This window comes from Anas acuta, chromosome 9 (genome assembly GCF_963932015.1).
Source record: "Anas acuta chromosome 9, bAnaAcu1.1, whole genome shotgun sequence".
In the NCBI taxonomy this organism is placed as follows: Eukaryota; Metazoa; Chordata; class Aves; order Anseriformes; family Anatidae; genus Anas; species Anas acuta.
In genome coordinates, this window is record NC_088987.1 from 19,103,908 (window position 1) to 19,126,453 (window position 22,546).

General features: G+C 40.1%; 1 long non-coding RNA gene across 2 annotated transcripts in view; it reads left to right on the forward strand.

The window, feature by feature from the left end:
• The first annotated feature begins 1,315 nt into the window (after window positions 1-1,315).
• LOC137861279 (uncharacterized) overlaps window positions 1,316-22,546 on the forward strand; it is a 36,583-nt gene continuing 15,352 nt past the window's right edge. The window contains exon 1 of one of the 2 annotated variants that reach the window (XR_011099513.1): window positions 1,316-1,474. This is a non-coding gene — a long non-coding RNA (uncharacterized lncRNA). Of the gene's footprint in view, window positions 1,475-2,283; window positions 2,547-22,546 lie in introns of those variants that run through there. The other variant, XR_011099512.1, reaches the window with a different exon arrangement.

Genomic DNA, 22,546 nt, shown 5'->3' on the forward strand with positions numbered 1-22,546 from the left:
TTAACATGGGCAACATTGACCTGAGCTGAATTCACAGCAGCAACCCAGTGCTGTTAGACCCATTATCCAGCCCCCAGAGCCTCCCATTCTGCAGTGTGAGCTTAAGTATAACACACAAACCAGACAGCACAATTCCCAAGCTGTGACTTCCAGCAGATTCCCTTACTCTTACCCTGCTCCCCATCTTTTTTTTTTCTTCTTTTTTGTCTTTTTCAGACTTAATGACAAGGAAAGGCAAAACTTATTTCCTACCAAGGAAGGTAAACAGTAGCATGGGTCAGCAATCAGTACACCCCGTTACCTAAGGGAGAACACTCAGTTTCTCTACATTATCACTTGCAGCACAGTCACGGGTAAATGCAATTTAAGGACTACAAAAAACAGCTAGGATTTGCAACACACAGCCACCCACAGCCCTGGAGTAAACACAAATGTGCCCTATTGCAGTACCTGGCAGGCCGGATGCCTAAAATGCCAGTGAGGGAGAAAGCAGCCAAGAAACCCCATAGGCAATGGTGGTAGGATGATAGCTTATTCTAGTTAGGTACTTGCTAACTTTCCCCGTAAGTGCCTAGATTCTCAGCCTGTGAAGGCCAGAGGGCTCCAGTAATGAAGACGTAATTCGCTGTTAGAAAGCTGTTATCTCCCTAGCTAGACAGCAACTGAGCAGAAGTAATGAAGTAGGCATTTGGAGCCAAGTATAAAATTATGCAAGTAGGGACATAATATTTACATTCTTCTAATAAAATAAAGCTCATAGGAAAGCATTCATGTACACAGGACTATCCAAGACAAGGCATAGAGCTAGTAGTGTACAGGGACAGCCAGAACAGAGCCTAAGGGCAGGTCAGCAGAGACAAGGGCAGTCACAGCACTGGCCAGGCCACTGCTTGTCTGCTGGGATGGCCCCACAATGCTGGGGCTGGAGGCACAGGACAGGAAAATGGCAGCAACAGCTCCTGTTAGCAAGCACCAAGCAAAAGCAAGGCAACAACTTAGAATCAAGACTAACTTGAAGCCACATAGGAATAAGAAACAAACACCTCAACACAGCTTAAACCAAGACCAAATGCCCAGGCTGGAGCTTATATGGGGCTTCTGGGCCCACAGCTGGAGGCTACACGGTAGCAGTCCCATGTGAGGCTGCTCACTGCAATTAAAGGCTGCTAAAGTCAGTAATGACAGGGGAGGTGTAGGAACTCCAACCATGTCTTTTGGGGTGGCAGCTAGGAGGTATGCGGGTTAGCCTAGAACATCTTAATGGCATCAGCAATGGCATTAGATGCCTGGGCTTAGGCCACAGAAGCCCGCCTGCAGTGACTAATTGCACTACAGGCGTTGCAGCTCTTCCTTACTCCGTGTTAGCGGTGTGAGAATAAGTAAATTAGGCTGAGGGACACAGCAATTGTGGTGTGGGAAGCTGCAGGGGCATTTTAATTTGGTGTTGTATAGAATGGGATTTTCAATTCTGAAGGTAAAGCAAGCAGTTAAGAAAACTTACTTGTGCTTTACTGCAATGAATTCTTAAGTTATTTCTGACTTTCATGAAGCAAAAATAAAACAAATTATTTTGATATTAACTACTTTAATTTTCTTTTATAACTCTATTGAGGGAAAATTATTCAATAAGTAGTTTTCATTTAGAAATCAGAATGGAACACAAAAAAAATTGAGTCAAGAAATGTATGTAATCCTTTTCTTCAAAGAGTTATTGTTTTGACAAAAATACAATAAATGGAAGAAGCATGCTTGACCAGTTGAGCTTTAATAGAGGGTTTTGTGTGGATTACGTAACAGGTTCTTAAAATACTGGTACAATAACTCGTTATTTTTCTTCCCTTTTTTGTGAATTTAAGAATGCCTTCCTGGTGTAAACTAGCAGTGGTGTTTTTTTCCTGTTAGCTTGCTGTTATGGCCTAATGCATCAAACCAAATTCTGAATTTTTTTAAAGGTAAGTTTTAATTTAGTCAGTTGGTTGTACTTTGCATGAACACCCAAGACTCACACTTGAGATCTATCTAGGCAGCTATTAAGGTACAGAGGATGTATTAAGGAAAGCTAATAGAAAAAGTATTGAGGTTCTTAATATGTTTTGCAAAGAACATCAAATCTGCTATATCTCTGCTTTTAATCATTGCTGACTGTGAGTTTACCTGTTTCTCTGCTTAAAGAATCTTGGGGGGGGAGGGGGAATGATTCCTCATATTATGATTTACAACTGCTAACTCATTTATGCTGCTATTATTATTATTTTAAAAATTGGGTTTAGAGGTATTAAATAGTTGGGATGTAATTCAGGTGTTGTAGATGTGGTTGGTCAGAAGTCACGTAGTAGGTGTTCGTCTCGTTGGTGTGAGAGAGTTAACTGGGAAAGGCTGCGATTTGGTATAGGCTTAAAGCCTCTCTTGGGAAGTGGCAGAAGAATGGATCCTGTAGACTCACGAGTATTTTCTGAAGCTTTTCCTTCCTGGACTTTTAAGGCATACTCTCAGCACGTTTCCCCCAGAGCATATAAGAAATACGGTTTTCATGCATAGTTTGAAAGGTAAGCGAAGAAATGTTGCTAGACATATAAAGCTGTAAAATGGTCAGCCTGCCTTACCAAGATGCTACTGCCTACTTCTGCTACCTTGGCATGGGGGACAAGTTAAAGTCTCTGCTGAGTGCTAGGAAGATTCCCTACTCGATACATTTTTTTTTTTTCTTAAGTAGTAAAGGGCAATTTCCTAGAGCAAACTGGAGTTATAATTCTAATAGAAAGCAATTGCACCAATTAAATCTAACCATGATATCAGGGATAAAGCAGTGTATTCCCATTGCTAAGTTTCTGAGTGAAATGACAACAGAACTAGATACACCACGAACACACCAGAATGAGGAATATGTTCCATTTATTATCAGGTTCTGTTATGTCTTAATTCCCAACTGGTTTCGTTTCTCTAAGGCATTACTTAATGTGATATTCTGACTTCTAATGATGGCTAATACAGAGCTAGCGTCTGGTGTAAAGCTGTTATTTAAACAGTTTTAATTTGTTATGAATACATAAAATACATAAAGTACTTGATGTGCACTGTATCATCAGAACTTGTTCCTAACCTTTATTAATCTGATTAGTTATTTTATATGAGAGTAGAATTAGATGCTTGCAGTAGAAATGCCAAGAGTTAGATATGATGTCTTTATTCAAGAGAAAATCAGTTAATCCAATTTCTAAGAACATATGCTAGTTCTGCTGGTTATAAATCCTTTCCAAGATGACTTAAGTTTCTCTCAGCTTCCTCTAAATGCCTTTTCCTAGTAGAAGCTGAGAGTTATGTAATCATTCTGATTATATATTTTTTAATGAAACAATTATTATTTAAATAAAAGACCTAAAAATAGTCATATACTTGGATATTAGAAAAATCAATTGTTGGAAAATATTCAGATACAACTATTTTGAAATACTGTTATGGCTCTGAAGAATAGTAAAGCTTTATACTTTTGTCATGTAAATAACAAAATTCAATATATCTGTTTCACTGGAAATTGTTTTAAAAGAGCATCAAATGTCTCATGTAAAAATTCAGCTTGCAGCATTCCCCACTAGGGAAGTGACTCACTGCCTGCATAGAGCAGTGTTTCTCCAGGACTTCCATGGATGCTTTAGAGAATTACTGAGTGCATCCTTACATACAATTTGATTTGGGGAAGCCATACTCTTATTTTACAGACTGGCCAAGAGTTTCTTTATACTTAAAACTGAATTTGGATTAAGTTAAGGAGGTCAGTTGGAAGTGAAAATGCCATGAATAGAAGAGCATAGATAGACCTTTGCAAAGCCTTGTGGTCAACCACAAAGATGCAAGCTCGACTAGCTTCCCTCATCTTGTGCTGTATCCTATTAAGTATACGTCCTCCAGTCTTGGAAAAATCAAGATTACCTAATCTATAACATAGCATCGTTTAATTCATACGAAGTACCTGGTGAACATGTATCCAGTTGTCTTACAGCACAATGACACCAGTATGCAGTCTCATTTTTAACATCCACATATCTCTTACCGTAGTAAACAAAAGTTACACATGTGGATTAAACACATTTTGTAGTGGGTGATTGATCACTTCCCATTGTTCACTGCAAAACACAAACTGTTAACTCTCTTATCCTCTGGATGAGAGCAAAGGCCAGGCTTGGAAGTTGGATATTATTGATGTGGTTTGTTGTTTTTTTGTGTTTTGTTTTGTTTTGTTTTTTTTTGAAGTGGTTACACATCAAGCCACAGTCTGTTTAATTCTTTAATAAAATCATATATATTTTAGATTGTTTTAGTATTAGGAATGAGTCCCTCAGACACTCTGGTCTGCTGAAACATTTGATTCATTTTGTGCTGGTTGCACTTTTGTAATGAAACCCTGAAAGCAGCCAAGAAGCCTTACAGAGTGCTACTGAACATAGCTGTGAATTATTGCTGTAGTAACACTCACAGAAATAAGCATAGCTTCCAGTCTCAGTGGAAGGTTTGTGTCTGCTTGGCTTTCCAGTCACAGCTTCTTACTCCTTGTGCTGCGGAGGCTGGGATTCCTGTGGGGGTGCTGGGCACAGTCTAGAAGGACAAATATTTATGGTGCCCAAACAGCTTTCTAATCAGCTATAAAGATGGGTGACTACAGCACAGGGCTTTGAGAGAGAAGATTTAAGTGAAGAAGAAACTACCACTGTATCTCACTAATGTGGCTGAGAATTAATGTTGATATTTGCAGGCAAACAGCTTTTTAAAAAATCATAGTAAATTATAGGAAAAAATGGCTTAAAAAAAAAAGAAAAGAAAAGAGAGACCCTCTAGTCTATGCCTTTCCACAAGGAAAGATCACTTCTACAAAGATTTTCTGACAAATGTTTCTGCAACATGTTCTTCAGAAGTCTTCAGTGCTGAAGTAACCTATTATTGTTCTCCTCTATTCTCACTGCACAGAAGTTTTCTTAGTGTGTGGCATGAATCTCTCTTGCTGAATGCTTAGCCCATTATTCTTTCTTTTGCCCTCAGAGGGCAGAAGAACAATTTATTTACATAAAAAATTTTTTAACTCTTCCCCTTTTTATCTTGCATATAGAGAAAAGCCCTTCCACAAAATATACAGTCCTAATTCTTTCAGTCTTTTTCTTAGATGTTTCAGAAGACTTATGGTTATGTGATAATTTTCTGGTTCTCTGGTACTTTTTATTGTTCTCCTGTTGATTTTATGTAGTTGATTTGAATCTTTCTCCAAAGTAGTGCTTAGATGATGTATTATTACATGTGAGACCTTATCAAGGTGGATACAGGAGTTATTTCATGCATTTCCTAATACGATGCTCACTTTAGAGCGGCAATGTGGTAATACTTATTACAATGTGAGCTTTCATAACCCTGGTATCATTATTTTGAAAATTGTATTTATTGTACTGTTCCCACATATTGTGGTTTTTATTTTTTTGGAAGTTGATTATTCCTAACTGTAACACTTTACCATTATCCTCACCAAATGACACCTGGTTTATTTCACACCTTTCCTCCAGTTTCTCAGGATGATCAGGTTTTCCAAACCCATTCTCTGAGCACTCAGCTTTTTCTCAGAATTTGGGTTTTCCTCCTAAATCTTGTTGTGCTTTACCTATGGGGGGGGGGGGGGGGGGGGAGTAAGAGTGGATCTCAAGAAATATATTTGCATGCGTTTGCACATGCTGTTTTATTTAAAATACTTCCTTGTGTCTGGTGATATTTAGGACAAATGAGAATGTTCAGAAAATACGTGGGAATAGATGAAAAAGCTCATTTGGAGAACTTTGAAGTGAAAAGTGAGTAAAGCCTTTTGAGTTCCCTTGTATGGTAATATTCTTTCACAAGGAGAAGCAAGGAGAAAGTGGAGACAGGCGGTACCATCTATCCTCACCTAGAGATAATTGTTACAAAGAAGAAATGTGGGGAGCCAGTTCAAAGTTCACCTGCCCTTCGGTAGAAGTCTAGACACAGAAAGAAGATAAATAAACAGTGATTTACCTTCCCTTGGTACAAGGAAATGACAAAATCTCCATAAAAGATATTTATCTCTTACTGAGTTATCTCTCTGAAACTTTTTTGTTTTGTAAATCACTGAGGTATTAGAAGAGCAAGAGGTATACCTTTCTCAAGAAGCCTGTTGTGCTGCCTTTCATCTGCTGCGTTGCTAATATTCATGAGACATCAGTAACAGCAGTTGACTATTTTCAAAAAGCTGTGTGCAGAGAACTCTTGTCAGCGTGATACTTGTGGTGTGCTTTGGGAGGGAACTCCTGCTTTGCTCAGATGTTATGCCTGGCATTTGACTATCCATGTTCCAAAATAGGAATACCAAATAAAGTTGGTTTCCAAAATGGTGCAACTCCCTTGAGCAAAGCAGTATTTACAAGTACAAATATAGATTTGAAGTCCCACTACCATCCCTATAATACATGTTTTAAATGCTAGGGGCTTTTTTTTTTTTTTTTTTCGGGGGTGGGGGGGGGGGAAGGTTGTAGTTATGTGTAAATAAAATGCCTGAGCCGTAAATAACAGAAGGGATCACAGTTGGAAAATCATGCTTTTGGATAGCCTTTGACTAGACCTTAAAAAATACCTCTAGAGTATGATTTTAAAAAACAGTTGTCTTCATTCTTTTTCATTTGAGGAATCTTCAGATGCTTAACTGAGATCAGGTTGCCAGTGTTACAATTATGCACTGCTGCTTCTAGATGACCTTGAAATTATTGATGTAGGGTTACCAGTCCCTGCTTCTTTTGTCTTTACACTTTTGCAGTACCATGGGATTGATCCTAGTCCAGGCAGACCCACCTGGCACCTCAGCCATGACCACAAATCAGTTAAATGGTCTTGCCAGGGTTGCAGAGTTTTACAGATGGAAATCCAGCAGTTGCCATTTATAGCAGGCTGTGGAGAAAGCTTTGTGAAATGTGATACGGTAGGCAACACCACCCTTCTGGGAGTCAGGCCAGCCTGCGTGAGAAATGGGAAGCTGAAACACGTCATCACTGGGAAATAAGGATAACTGAGGAAAGGAACCTGGGCATACACTGTGTATGCGTAGATGGGCAAGATGGTAGTGGAAAAGCTCCAGTTGACCAAATATTATCAGAAAAGAGCTATAGTTTCTAAAAGTTTTCCACTTGTGATTGAAATGAATCTGAAACTTGGAAACTTCAGATGTTATTTGGGGGAGGAAGGGGAGCTTCAAAACAACAAAGACGTTTGTCATTCTGGTTTTAAGCGTCACTCTAGGCTCCCAGATTGCAAGTATATTGCCTGCTTCACTGAGAGCAAAGGCCAAAATCTAGAAGTCCAGAGAGTGTCTTTACCCGTAAACTACTGACTTCATTTTCCTAAATCTTGTATAAATGTAAATTTGAGTTGGTTATTCAGGGACCGCTATACAATTTCTTATTTTTGGGGCTTAATTTAATCCTGACATTCTGAAAGCTTTTCATTCAAATTTTATCAGAAAAATGTAGTAGAAAAGTACCTGTTTTAAATAAATAAACATGGTTAGGGATTATGTAAATAAATAATTTCTACTGAAAATGTATTTATCTACTACCAAAATGGAACTGATACCTGTTGTGCTATCAAAAACTGTGTCTAGTCCAAAATGGCTATGCAAAAATTTCCCAGAGCCAAGTGAAAAACAGAACAAAATGCATCAAAACAGATGTCAGAATATCTTACCTTAAGAAGTCTATGAAAATACAACCTTCATAAACTCCCCTTATGTAAAATCACTTTAACAGGAACTGTAGTATTTTTCAGAAATTAGGCTTTATAAAAATTGTAAGAAGCAGGGTAATGTTCGTTTACCAGTATATGAAAGTAACTGAGTAAGGAGAACAGGCAGAAGTCTATTTGCTTCTTTTAATTAATATAAGCTCCACATTTCCCATAATACACAATCTGGGCTACCTCCTTCTCCCTCCTTCATCTCGGCAGTTGGTACTGCTCTGCTTTCGTAAGTGTTGCTAATGCACATGGCATGTTTTGAAATAGTCTGCCCTCATTGCCCTATGAGAGGTCATTTAAGAAGGAATTCACAAAGGGTGGGAACTAATAAAGGTCTAGGACAGTTGCCAATAGAAGAGAGAATAGAAACTGCTCAAGTGACGAGTGCTAAAATGGGTGAAACATCCTTTGGAATAGGGCTGGATGGAAATGTTCTTGCGTAGAAGAATCAAGTAACAAATACGTGTATGCACTTGAATAGCCTCATATTCAGAGAGGAGTGCTGAGAATGCAGTCTTGGAGGATTTTGACAATTAAATGGGAAAGAGTGACTGGAAGGGATAACCACATCTGAGCTGCTTGTTCCCTGAAGGGGGATTTGCCAAGATGGGCGGCAGAGCTGCTCTAGTAGAGGGTTGTCTGTTGTGACTCCCTCACATGGAGACTTTTAATCTATTTTTTATGCTGTGATTACTGGTTTTAATCCAGTTCCTGATAAGATGAATTTTCAGATTAAGTTCTGACACGTGAAAATAAGATTAAGTCCCTGTAGTACTTATGACAGTGCAAAATAATGAAAGAAAACTGCCTGTCAGGGTGATCTGGCAATACATAGACCTGGAGTTCTGGCCTTCTTATGTTCCATTGGATGGCTTTTGGCTATTTGGCTGTAGTCTTACAGTTGCAGTTTACTTGGATTTTCATGGTTGTCCCTTGATATTTGATAACAAATTTGTAAACCAACCTTGTTCCTGATTAAAATACAAAACAACAACAACAAAATTTCTTATAAGAAATAAGGGTCAGATTTTCAATGGATATAACGCGAAGGGGTGCTTTTTCAAAGCCCAGAAAGCTTTATTAATAGAGAAATCTCTTGCTCTTTCAAAGCATCTGGCAGCAGGTCTGGTTTCAGAACACATTAGAGAAATCCTAGCTGGGACACCAAAAGGACATTTTGCTCCCAATTGCTATGCAAAAGGTGCCGGTATGCAGCTCCAGTGCGTGGGAGCCGCAGTGCGTATTAGCCTCAATGTTTGTATGGGTGTACTTAAAAAGACAGTGGTATTCTTCAGCTGAAAGCAGAAATCTGTCTATGCCTAGAGCATCTCACTGGAGAGCCTTTCCTTATAACCATAAAATATAGGAGAAAGCCGAGCCATTTAAAACACAAATATTTGGCACCTCCGGTCTCAGTGCTGCTCCTGCACAGCCATGCTGGCTTTTAACTTCTTGGTTTTATTAAACTATTAAACTGGGAATTTTTATTACTCCCAATATAGCAGTGCTAATAAAAAGTTACAGTTAAAAGCCTCTGTGGGTACTGAAACTTGCAGCTGTGATTGCTCTTGATGGAAATAAAGACAAAGTCGGCTTTTAAAGCCTGCCTCTGTCAGGTGGTGGCTTCAAATCAGAGGGAGCTGTGTGGGATAGCAGCTGGGAAGGAATTACAGCAACAGGAGGGTGACAAGGGGAAGGAAGAGAAGGTGCCAGTGGAAGGGAAATATTAATTACGTGTTTGGGGCACAGCTACAGTTACAATATGAAAATATCTAAAAGTTTTGAAATAATGAAAAGATGCTTGCTGCTTTAATGCACGTGTAAATACGACACTGGTTTGCAGTAGTAGTGGCTTGAACCTCACTGGAGGCTTTGAATAATTTTGCCATTAATGTGGGGTTCTGTAGCACAGCACTATGCAGGACACTATCGCAGAACACTCGGAGCAGCAGGGTGAGGTAGCGTGCTGCTACCCATCCAGGGAGGTGGATATGGGAGGCTGTTCGGAGCTGTAAGGGGCAGCCAGGCCTCTTGAACTGGGGGTTCAATGCCACAATAAAAGAAATTTCAATACAAATAATCTTCTTTTATACCCAGCTTCTTAAACACATGTAATTCTCTTCGGCACAGGAGGAAAAAAATTGCACTTTCTTTTAGGATAGTTTTCTCTGCTGGAAATAAGTCTTTCCAATTAGAACAAAACATTGAGATGGAAGCTGAGATATAATGATCTGAAGTTTTCTGTCTTAAGGCAGACTCTTTTTACAGCCACTTTTTGTGGAAGTATAATATGGCGGATTTCGACTTTGGTAATTGAGAACATGGTTATATCTAAGCTACCTGACTGGACTGCAGGAGCCAGCCCTAGGATGAAAGAGTATTGCAGGCACGCGCGGTGTCTCCTGCCGGGCCTCAGAAGGGACGGGGTGTATGGCTTTGTGCTAGCTGCCTAGGAAATGAGGCTGCCTCCCTAGAGAGAGGTTATATTGCCTTTGGGTTCATTTGTGTTTTGTTCCAAAACAAAAATTGCAGCTGTAGACATCTGAAAATAAAAAGCCTCAAACTGCCCACTCTTTCAGTAGGTATTCGCTGAGCAGAGCCGTAGCAACTGAGCGGTCGGTCAGCTGTCTGGCAGGTCACAAAGACTGTTGAATGCTTGAGGAGAAAATATGCTCTCTCTGAAGGCAAAGCTCCCGTTGACTTCTGCTGGAGCTGTGCTTTGTGTGTGCACTCAGAACAGGTCAGTCCTTCCAGAAGGAGCTCCTCTGGTTGCACCTTTCGTTGATGTGACTGAGCTGAATTTAGCTCTGCTGCTCTTGCTGAAGCTTTCTTGAACATAACAGTGCTGGAGTTGAATAGGAAACTGTGGAGGTTGCTGAATAATCTTTGGTGCCGTCTTTTCTCAGTACTCTCATTTCTTCATGAAAGCATGAGGCAATATGCTGTATTTTTTGTTTGTTTTTAATTAATTGTTAGTCTACTCAACGCTACCACCAGTGTGTGTGCAGCAACTGGGTGAGACAGCACAGCAGATTTTAAGTGGTGGCAAATATCCACTAGTGCTGACGGATCCTAACTGGAGCAATGTTTTGTGCTCCCTGCTCCCCTCTCCTGGAGTTGTCGCTGCTGCCCCTGGGGGCAGGAGAAGGTGGTGCCCGCTGCTCAGCTGCCTGGCTTAGCCTGGGCTTGTGCTCCTCTTCTGTCAGTGCTTTGTGTGAAGGCAGTTCTCAGATTTGGTCGATATTTTTTTCTCTCTGAATGTCCATCCACTTTGAATAACTCGTGCAAGTCTGTGTTCAGGAGAAAGAAGTGTCCTGGTTAAAGCAGTGTCACTGCATTACGCTGCCATTTCATAGCTGGGCTTACCCAGCATACAAACTGAGCGGCTCTTCAGAAGGAAGAACAAGGCGTGTGACTGTGGCCATGAGGCAGACGTACAGCAGGGTGACTGCCTTAGGAACAGTGATGCCAGGGCACTTCTGGGGGATGAGGAAAACACAGTCAAACCCAGTCACAAGGCTTGAGAACAGTATAGAAGTGATAAAATATTTTCCTGTGACTCACTAAAAAGTGGAAAAAAAAATAATCTGATGGAGGGAAAGAGTAAAAGGAAGATTCTTTTGTGATTGTACTGCACAACCCTATTGACTGTTTATATTTCTCCAGGGCTAGAATCAGGGGGACAAAAATGATTCTTATGAATATTTAATACATATATTTTTAAGTGTTTAATCAACTCAGTGAATTAAGGGGACTTGCAATGAACAGATGAAGTATTAGATTCTGTGAAGACAAGCATTTAAATTAGAAAAACAGCATGATAAGATTGCACTAGCTGAGTCCAAGAACCCTTGATCTAGAGATTTAATGGATGGAAGGGAAGACAAGCAGGAATATATAAAAAGATCCTATTAGTGCCCTGGGGTTATCTGAGGAAAACTGAATTTTCAGCGTGAGAAATTGGTTTGAAATTATTTACTTTCCCTCCATATTTTTTAGGAGTGCCCCTATAGCAAATTACAGAAGGAATAGGAGATATAAAAAAGTAGAAGTAGGGAAGGAAGATACAATATTTTGGAGGCTGTTTGCGGACTTTTTCACATTCCTGTACAGCACAGCTTTCTGCCTTTTGTAAAGGGAGATCAAAGCTCTGGAAGAAGCATAATCTAACGAAAGGCATCTGGGCCTTGGGATAAAAGGAATAAGTGTCTGAAAAAGGATGACAAGTGTGTAGTTATTCCTCCTGTCTGATCTAACCCCGAATTGGAGAAACAAGAACACAACCTGCAACAATCCACCTCTCTTACACCATCAGTAGTGGGGATCTGAAGCAGTAGAAGGACGCATGCAGATATATTGTTAAACTCAGGGGAATAAAAATGGTGCTGTTGTACTACTGAAAGAAAATGACCACGAGTTTTCAGTGTGTGCTATTTAAAGAATGAAGGTTATAAAGTTTTTGGTTGAAAAATAACTGAAATGCAATCAGAATGATCCATGGAAGGCAAAAAGCTTTTCACTTTTGACTTCCTTACAAAACAGATTTTGGTTATTAATGTAGAGTTACAAGGCTACTGTATCAAAGCTTTTCTAAGTTTGTATGGTAGGTATCAAGGTCTCTGAAAGGTCGTTTTCAAAAAGCTGTGAGTCTTATTTAAAAATAGCACTTCTATTTCAGGGAATCTGGAGTTTTAAGGATATGTTAGTTTTGAGTACTCATATTTTTTCTTATACGTAAAGTACAGAAATAAGCAATAGAGGTACCCTCATAAGGGTTGGCCAAATCACTGGATGAGGCTGGCTGATCTCTGGAAGCAGACAATTTCTCTTAGAAACACATGGAAACAACCAGAGGTGAGAATAATCGGACATCTGTGTGTTCTGATAGCCAGCTGAGAATTAATGTTTTCCATTAATATCGCTGCACCTTTTACACAGGATTAAACAGTTTGCCTTGTGGTCCGTAACTAACCTGGCTTGTAAAGAACATGGATTCTTGGTCTTCAACACTGAGCTCCATGACAGCTTTGTGCTCCTCAGCATTCATTTTCATGGGGTTGTTCTTCTTGGTAAGAGAAGATGAATTGAAGCACATCTTCCTTGCTTCTGCTCCATGCGTGTCTGTATGTAGTGTGCTGTTCACTCCCGTGCTTAATTCTCTGAAGTGCTTCATAATCTTTGTCTTTCTTTCTTTCCTCCTCTCTGGCTGATCTTTTTCATCTGTGCTAGAAACGCTTCATCCATCTCATGTGTAGCAGAGACTAGGATGATCAAGAGACTGGAAATGAGCAGGGTGGAGGGAAGCCTTCAGCCTCAGCAGTGGCCCAGGTGCTCTCTCTGTTGCCTCCTGGCCTGCTATTGAAGCAGCTTCATGTTCCCCTGCATATATCAGCCCCTGCATCACTGTTCAGCAGTGTCCTGTTGGCCAGGTTCATAACAGCATTATTTCCACTGAGCTCTGTTTTTTAGTGCTGACAGTATATTTGAATAAGCTAGGAAATTAAGTGTACGGCCTTGTATTTTTAATCCAAATTTTATCTGCTGATTTTCCCACACCCTTCCCCTCTTCCTCATTCATCGTTTTCTGTTTAGCTAGGCTGGGATTTCTTACCCCATCAGTACTCTGAATAAGATAAAATTACTTAGATTCTTCTGAATACATTTTAGACATGCCCAAAGTTCACTAATGCATATCTCAAATAACTGGTACCCCTGGTGAACATCCAAACAATTTTATTTGGAGCAGCTCATTCAGGCCTTTGCTATCTTGAACACTGAACACTTTTTTTTTTTTCTTTTCTTTGCTGTCTTTTCAACTGTCCATTTTCTGTGTGAGGAGGACTGTCAGGTGGTGCAGAATTAGCACAGGCAACATGGTTGCTATCTAAATGAGCCACTGAGGATGAAGATAAGCGGTGTTCAAGGGGCATATCAGCATTCCCTGCTGGCTACAGAGTGCACTGTTTGTGCTGGAGCTCACTGGAGGAATTATGAATGTGCAGCTTAATCTTCTGATGAATTCACTTTCTGTCGCTCTCCCCTGTGTTTACTTTCTGCAAATAATCCAGTAAGTTATGGGATTTCTGGTGAAGTCTTCCTGAAAATATCCTCATAAAACATCTCTGCTCATAACCATCAAATCTTGGGAGCATATTGTGCTCTGCATTTGTCCAATTAAATTTTAGATAAAGAAATCTTAAAAAAAAAAATAAAAAAATCTTAGTTCATTTTGAATTTAAAACAAACATAAGCAAAACTCTGTTCCTGGGCTACATGCAAATGGGAGGTGATAGCATCTGATAAATTGTGTTGAAATATTTGCACAAAAAATGTCTCGGTACAATTTGTGTACGGACATATTGAGCAAAGTTAGGACACTAACTCAGGACTTGGCTTTCAGATGTTCCTGTGGAGATTCTTACCAAAATATTTTGCTCTTTAAAGCAGAAGTAAAGGAGATTGTGGAGGGTTTGAAAGAACAATTTTACTACTCCTATATTCCAGGCTGGTCTCTATTCCTTTCCCTCTGGTCTCAAAACTCCCACTTGAGCACTTAGACACAACAGTCCAGCTAGATTTAAAGGACTAAATGGCAGCATGAAAGCCCCAAGCCTATCCAGCAGGTTTGTGCATCACTCTTCTTTCAGAAAGGAGAACTTGAAAAGTCTTGTCTGTGGCATGCAGTGTCCTAGTTCTGCTGCCTTCACATAGGGGATGCTAAGGTAAGGTCTGCCTCATGCTGACTGCTGCATGGGCCCTGGCTACATGCCAGCCTGAAGCTCTTTCCCAGTTCTAATAGGAAGTGTTAGCTTTCATAATGTGCATTCCCAACCAACTCTTTAAAGAGAAAGCATAGATGTGTTCAAAGTTGAAGGAAAAATCCTACTGAACTATAATAATGAAAAAGGCGAAGTTATTTTGGGAGCAGTAACTCTTATCCCAGCTTGTGTTTAGTTGAACAAGGTGTGCTAGAGTCTCCCCATACAATTATTTAGGCTCTTCACTTGCCATAACTAAGAGGTCTGGAAAATACCATCTGTTTCCACCATGTGCTGTTGTGCCCCACAGCAAGTGGCATCAAGTGTGATTGTGTTTGTGAGATGTACATTGGAAAAAGTGGAGGGGCTGGGGATACTCATCATTTGTGGTTTTGCAGACTCTTCCATCTGAAAATATTTCTCTGGTTGCTGTTCTCCTCTGGGTCATCCTGGAGGAAGATGAGGGGAACTGGAGAGCATGGTGACACCCATGTACAGCTGCTATTACCTTTGGGATATTGTGTTGAACAGAAAACTTTGACAGACATGTCCTTACCCACACACGGTCTTATTTTTATTTTTTTTCTTTCTTTTTTCCTTTTATTTTAAAAAAGGGAAGACATTTCATTACAACATAAGCAGTAAGAGTGGGTTATTATAAAAACACTACAGCTGGATTATGCAGTTGAGTTCTTGGCTTAGATCGAAAAGAATGTCTTATTTGTTTCTTAAATTTCTAGGCAAAAGAAAAATCTTTTCCTGTCCTAGATAAAATTCCCCTAATGTTACCTGTGTCATACCTGTGTCTTCTCTCTGTCACTGACAGTAACACACCTTTTGTTACTTAACCCTACCGATTTGCTGACCAATTAAAACCTCAAGGAAATTACTTAACTGTGCTCTTTTTTTTTTTTTTTTTTTTTTTTTTTTCCTCCCTGTTGTCGCACCTTATTCTGCTTTACCATCTCTGCCCCAGTGTTATCTCTGGAACACCCCCCCCATCAGCTTGTGAAGGTATTTTTTTTCCCTTTTTTGCTTTTGTATTTTTTCAGTTGTCTTGTTTTCATGCAATTGCTTTGTTCTGTGGGGTCCTAAAAGAGAAGAGCTATTGCTAAGAAGCTTTTCTGAAAACATCTTTGCTGTTCTGGCCTGAAAGACAGTGTGCTAAAGCATCAAAGATCTGTTTTATGATTCCTCTAAGGCACAATCCTTCCTGACACGCACACTGGCACGAATGTGCATGTGAAGGAAGCTACGTGCCACGTCCTCTGCTTGGAGGCTGTATCTGTCCAACAGAGAGAAAGCAGCCGCTGGAGGTGGCTGTGAACCTGTTGTGCTCTGAAAGCTGCTCGTCCCCCGTCAGCATTGCCAGCACCCGTGGGCAGCTGGGGGGAGCTGCCTGGCAGCTCACACACTGCGTGCTCTGTGCTGCAGACCCTGCTTTGCCTTGGAGGATGAACTCCAGCTGCGTGAAGGCAGTGTGTGAGTTGGCCCTGAAGCTGAGTTGCCCCTAACAGCCAACGTGTGTTTGCTGTGATTTAACTCCTAGATGAAAGGTATCGAGTGACTCCACAGGAGGCTGGTATAAAACCTGGCTGAAGCTCCTCTGTATTGCCATGCAGTGCAGCCTGGTCAGCTGGTTCTGTCTGTTCCTTCTGGTGAAATTGTCTGTTACTCAGCTGACTTACTCGTGTCTTGTGAAGGTGTATTTTTATAGAAATTTCATGAACAAGCTTCTAAAGAGGGATCTGGTGGGCAATATCACCAAAGAATTTAATCCCTTAACTGGCAATGTAAAGATGTTTTTATCTAATGCTTTTTTTTTTGAATAACAATATGGCCTTTTCTTTTAAGTAGCTTTGTTATTAAATGGCTGTTGGAACCCTGGGTAGTCTCACCAACCTCCTGTTTCTCCAGATTTTCTCTAATGCCAAATAGTTTTGTCTTGTTCGCGATTTTTTCCTTTATTCTACTCCCTTTTCCTTACCTCTTCCCCATTCCAGTATGATAAAATAGGCAATAGCTGGAAGCTTTCCTCATATTGAGATGCAAAAAATAAATAAACGAAGTCAGAAAACTGGGAGGCTTAGTTAAAAGCAGGAGAACACTGATCCCAGACCCTTTCTCAAGTAGCTTGACTTGCTTTCTTGTACTCTTAGCCGTTAGAATGAGATCGCTACAGAGTCACTGCAGGTGAATCTAAATCAGTAATTAAAGGTCTTGGTCAGATAACCAAGTTACTCAGTCTCTACATGAGGCAGGTGGCTGGCTCTTGGTTAAAAAGGTGAGATGGCCAACATGTCCATCTGAGCAGTGAAGGGGTTTGCTGTAGAACACCTACAGGGAGGAAAGTCTTAAATTCTTGGTGACAGGTGCAACGTGAAATCTGTTTGGTTTCATGTCACATTTTATGGAACTGGAAAAATAAGCCAGATGTTAAAACCAAACAAAATATCTTTGTTAACAAGACAGTCTTTTCTCGTTTTTCTTTTTTTTTTTTTTCCTAACTAATCTCAATGAAGGTTTTCTGTGAGGCCTACCCCATGGAGGTGATGAGGCACTTCCAGAGGCTGGCACTGGCTGTTGTACAACCATCACTGGCACTCTAACCGAGCTCCCACTTTGCAGGGGGGGTACTTCTGATATATACATGTATAAACCTTTTTAGTCTGAAAACCTGTGCTCTTGCAGAAACTCTTCACTGAGAAACTCTTGCACAAGCATCTTTCAGTTCTCACAGCATAAGAGGTTATGAGGTCTTTAAGATCAGTAATGGTATGAGGAATTAAAAATTAGGAGTATATATACAGCATTTTTTTTTTTTTTTTGAGCATTTCCCATTGACTTATCAGGCAGTAGTCTTAGAAAAACAGAGAAAGTATCCTTCACAAAGTACAGGTAGATCAATAGCTTTTTAGTGCCATTGTGTGTATCTAACTTTATCTGATAAAACTGCTATTATTTAATGCTGGAACTCATGGGAATATTTTCCAGGGTTTATATTCTTTCCTGTTTTCTTACAGAAACAGGCTCCCTGGCTAAGTGGGCCATGTCTGACACGATGGGGCTGTTTCTATGTTCTTACTCATGCTCTGCTCGTAAGAGTGCAATTTGAAGGGAAGGGCAGAGCTTCCCTGGAGATGAACGTTAACCTCTTGCTGAAACCACATGTAGTGGTGCGTAAGGCAACTTCTAGTGAGAACTCTTTGCTGAGGCTATACGAGTGTGTTGTGGGGCTAGGTAGAGGCACTGAGACCAGGGAAAGCTTCTCAATGATTCTGCCTTAGTCTAGAGCCTTTCATTTGCATCTTTCTCCATCGAGAATACCCAGCGGATTAAGAATCATATTGCTTTAAGAACAACTTTTTCTTTATAACATCGGCTTTGACCCTTTCTTTGACCACCATTATTTTAGCATTCTTTCAGTTCTACTGGAACTGCCACTTCAATCTTTGGCTTTTGATTTAATAGACCCCTGTCAAAGCCCACATAAAACTGATTTAAAATAACCATAGAAACAGAGTGTATTTTCTTAATCTTTCAGATTGATGTTTTATATGCTTCTCTCTGATCTTTGTAAAAATTCAATAGAAGAACTTGAAATGCTGCATTTAGGTAAAATAAGCTAAAATAGAAAAAATAAATAAAATCAGGTTGTTGTGCATGGAAGGTATGATTTTATGCCATTGCAATCTAGCTAAGGCCCATTCAAGGCGAAGCTCCAACAGCTTGCCAGGGGCTGTCTCCATAAGCTGGGGCTGCTGCTGCTGGAGCCTGCAGTAAATATTCAGCTGTTTTACAGCTGGCAACTGTTAAAGTTGGCACAAGCCCATGTAAAATGTTTAGATAAAAAATAAATACTCTTTTTTCTCTCCCTTCAGAGGTAATCATGTTAATAAATATCAAGAAGAACAAACAAATAAATCAGTGGTGAGGATTCATCAGTAAATACTGTTATCTCCCTCATTTAATTCATAAAGCTGCAGAAGCCAGGTGCTTGCAAAACTAACAGGCTTCACTTTTTAATAGCAAATCTACTGAATTGTAGTGGGGCTGTCTTTATGGTATGTCTTTATTTGTTTGCTGAAGTAAAGTGGTTGTCTCCTTGGCACTTTGAGCAGATGGTCTGGGTTCTCTAGTTCTACCGAGATCTACGGTTGTAACTAATGCAATAGCTGTAATATCATTTTATGGTAAGGTTAATTTTTTATGAAGGGTTTTATAAAGTAGTTTCTCAAAGCTGGGACTGACCTTTTTTGAATTCTAGCTACAGAACTTCCTGCACCTGAAAATGGTGGCAAACATTTTTATATCTATGCAAAAGCCATACTTTTATCATACTTTATGGTTTAGCCTTCTGATTTTCTCAAGTTCTCCTACCAAGTGTTGCACAGCTCATGTACTTGGAATACACTTCACATGCTATAAAAGCAATAACATCAATGCTTTCTCTTTAGATGTTACCACACATAAACAAGATAAATAAGGAATTATGCTTCATGAAGTAGGATGGAAACTTATCTTCATCACAGTTTCATCCTTATTGTCATAATTCTGAAGTACTTTTAGCTGCTCTTGCACCTTCTGAATTGCATTAGTGCTGCTAGGATGAGCTGCTCATTCCATCCTTTCATCTTCCTCTGAAATATTTCTTGTTTAGCGTGGTCTTTAAACAGATGTTCAGTGGCTAAAAGATAGAAACTTCTCAGTTTCATATAGCAGAAAGGTCTCAGGAAGTGAGAGTCTTGCTAGTTGAGTACTGAGATTTTGCTCCTGGCTGCCTCAGGGATTGACCAGAGGGGAATGTGGCTCCAGGAGGTTTGAGCAGCAGGCTGGACCCTCCCTCAGAGTGCCTGTGTGTGGCTTTGAGCTTTGCCATGAAGCTGCTGTGTAACTGTAGATATAGAAATCTTCCCCAGCTAAATTCCTCTGCTCAGGCCTGTTTCCTCTGTCTGTGTCTTAATCAAGACCTTGTGATACTGACACCTCAAGTTCTTACTCCAAGAAGAAATAGTCCCTTCTGGTGCTGTATGTGATGCTGTATAGAAACATAATTTCTTTGGCTTGAACAAAACTCAAGGGTACTCTGTTTTGAAATATTCCTGTACCCTGGGGCTAGGGGGCAGAAAGAGAAATTGGACTGGCTGTATTCATACATGGATCGGTGCTACCTCAGTTCTCAGCCAGCAGGTTTTAGATGTGAGTGGCAGCCCAGAGAACACAGAGCTGAGAAGAGGCAGATTCCCAGCAGATCTCAATGATCTCAGCCTCATTCACTTGAGTGGAGCTGCCAGTTTGCTGCGGGATTTGCTGCAGGAAACTGGCAGAGAAATGGGGATATCAGCAAAGACATTAGTCACGTGTTGCACAGCAGTTTGGCATGTGGCCATTTCCTACAAATTACCCTCACAAGCTTTCCATCTTGTAGCACTGAGCTATTAACGCACTAAACTCTAGGCAGTGTCTTAATAGGATTTCTTCTGTATGCAATGTATATGACATTATAGTGAGTAATGCTTGTTTTCGTACATGTGCATGTAGGATCCAAGGGCCTAAAGAACAGCAAATGGTGTTCTAGTGTTCAAATGTCAAGCTTTCAGGGTTGTCTTTGTGCCTGTAGAAGGCTTTTGAGGCCAAGAAGCCATACTAGGTGAGAAGCTTCTTTAGGAAATACAGGGGAGGACGGAGTGGGGTGGATTTTCTGCTCTATTATCACTGTCCATCAGATGTCATGCCAAAAAGTGTTTTTCAGTCTTATAAATCTAGAATTTATTGGAAGACTTTTGCTGATCTCAAAGTTCCTCTATACATCCTCCTTACCCATAACACTCTCCTTACCTGAAACTTATCTGTGCTTTTGCCTTCAAAAGTTGCCAGGCACATAATTCCAAATTGAAACTCATTAGCGGACGGTACTGTGAACTCAGACAAAGATCAGGAGAACAACACCTTTTCTCAGTCCTCTTTCATCTGAGGAAGTTCAGGTCCTGCTAGCAATTTTCACAGCAGCTAATAAATCTTGCTCTTGGGACAATTTGTTCTTATCTTTGCTCACGTTATTGGGCTTCAGAGTACTATATCTTACACTCCAAGTACCTTCCATTTTGCCTGTGTTTACAAGAGGATGCACGCTTCTAATTTCCCTTTCTCATCAGGTATCAGCGTGAGTTTCCATCCAGATCTATCAAAACAGATGCCCTGGGGAGATCTAATCCAGATTCCTTCTCTTTTCCAAGTTCATTGCAGTTAGTCATACAGTGAGAATCAGATTTCCTGGGGGGGCAAAGGGCAATATGATTTTCTTGTTTCTTCATCAGGGTTTTTGCTATGTTAAGCATTCCCTATTGTCTAGCACAGAGTGGGTGTACAGTGCCCCCAGTCAGGTGATAGTTACATCCAGCCTTACATATGAAGCATGTGTAAAGCTCTTCCCAAATTCATTTTCAAACTTCTGCTGTAGGAGTTCCTCTGCGGCCCATGTTCTCAGTATTTTCTATGTTAGCAATTTATAATCCTTTTTTTTTTTTTTTTTTTTAATTTTATAGGCACAGATTTCTGTATTCCTGTCCCCACATTTCTGTAGTATACAGAAGTAAATAGGAAGGTTTACTTAGACAGTGGGGAGTCCAACACTTAAGTCAATCGTATGATGCTCATTTATTTTGAGGGTGGGGTGGAGTCCTGGGTCTTCTGGATTTTTGAAATATTAGAAAACACTAGGATTAATTTCTTTCAGTAAGGAAAAAGTAAGGGAAAAATTGGCAGGAAAAACAAATATTTATATGTATGGTTTTTGTCCTCCTACAGTAAAGTAATGAGGCTTTTCTATTTAGTCTTTGACAAGTGATATTTTAGTTCCTAGTGAAGCTAAACCTTTCTGAGGAGCTACAACAGCAAATTTGGGAAAATAAGGTTTCCAGAGCAGGAACTGGACATGAACATAATAAATAAATGAAAAGATGAGAAGAGTTCTTGTGTGTATTATGACTTAAAATGTACCGCGAAGCCCACGACTAAATCAGAAGCATGCTAAGCATGCTTGGGTAACTCCCCTCAGGCTAGGCCTCTCTAATCTTGAAATGCAAGAAATCTTGCATACAGAAATTTTGGAGGATATATTTCTATTGTGTTTCCATAAAGAAGTGACGCTACTTCAGGTGCCCCCTTCTGCCTCTTATGCCCCCTGCCTCCTAGCTGCCCTCTTGTGCTTGCCCCCTTGGGACCCGCAGGGGAGCTGTGTGCCTTTCCTCCTGGAGGCAGCAGCAACGCTCTCAGCTGCCAATTGCTGATTGACTTCATTTATCCCAGAGTTTCCAGTGGCCTAGTTTTGTGCCACGAAACACAAACAGTTGCAGGATATTTAATTAAAAACATGAACATACAAACTCAGAAGAAAGCACAAAGTGGAATTTACAGAGAGAGCTGAGAATAGCCGTGGCCATATGGATTTCATTGGGTATGCGCAATATGCCGATACTGTCTTTTTTTGTTAGCAATTATCTGCTCTCTATTTTCTAGCCCTCTAATTCTTGTTTTGCATTTAGCATCTCAAAGCTATTCAGGAGAAACATACTTTAAGCATCATTACTACACAAATTGGTAAACTGGGTGTAAACATTTTATAAGCAACATGTTCCATTTTTTTAATGGAAACATTATTTCACAGCTGCTGACTTACTGGGTCACAAGTTAATAGTGTCTCTGCTTAGCAGTGAAATTGGGCTATTACTGACTGTGTCATCATGAGTTAGGCTACTGTGGATTTTTCATTTCTAGTAGTAGTTATAAATACTGTATCATCATTGTGAGCCTTTCTCTTTCTGTCATAAGGTGTATTTGATGGATCAGGGATCTGTTTTCTTATAGAATATCAGCTATAACTATCTTGATACTGCAATTTGAGCATCATATTCAAGGAACTGACTGTGTTAGGATGATAAGATATATTCCAGCAAGCAGTTCTCATTTGTATTTCCTGGATTTGTAAGAAACAGTGGAAATGTTGTCCTGCATGTTTT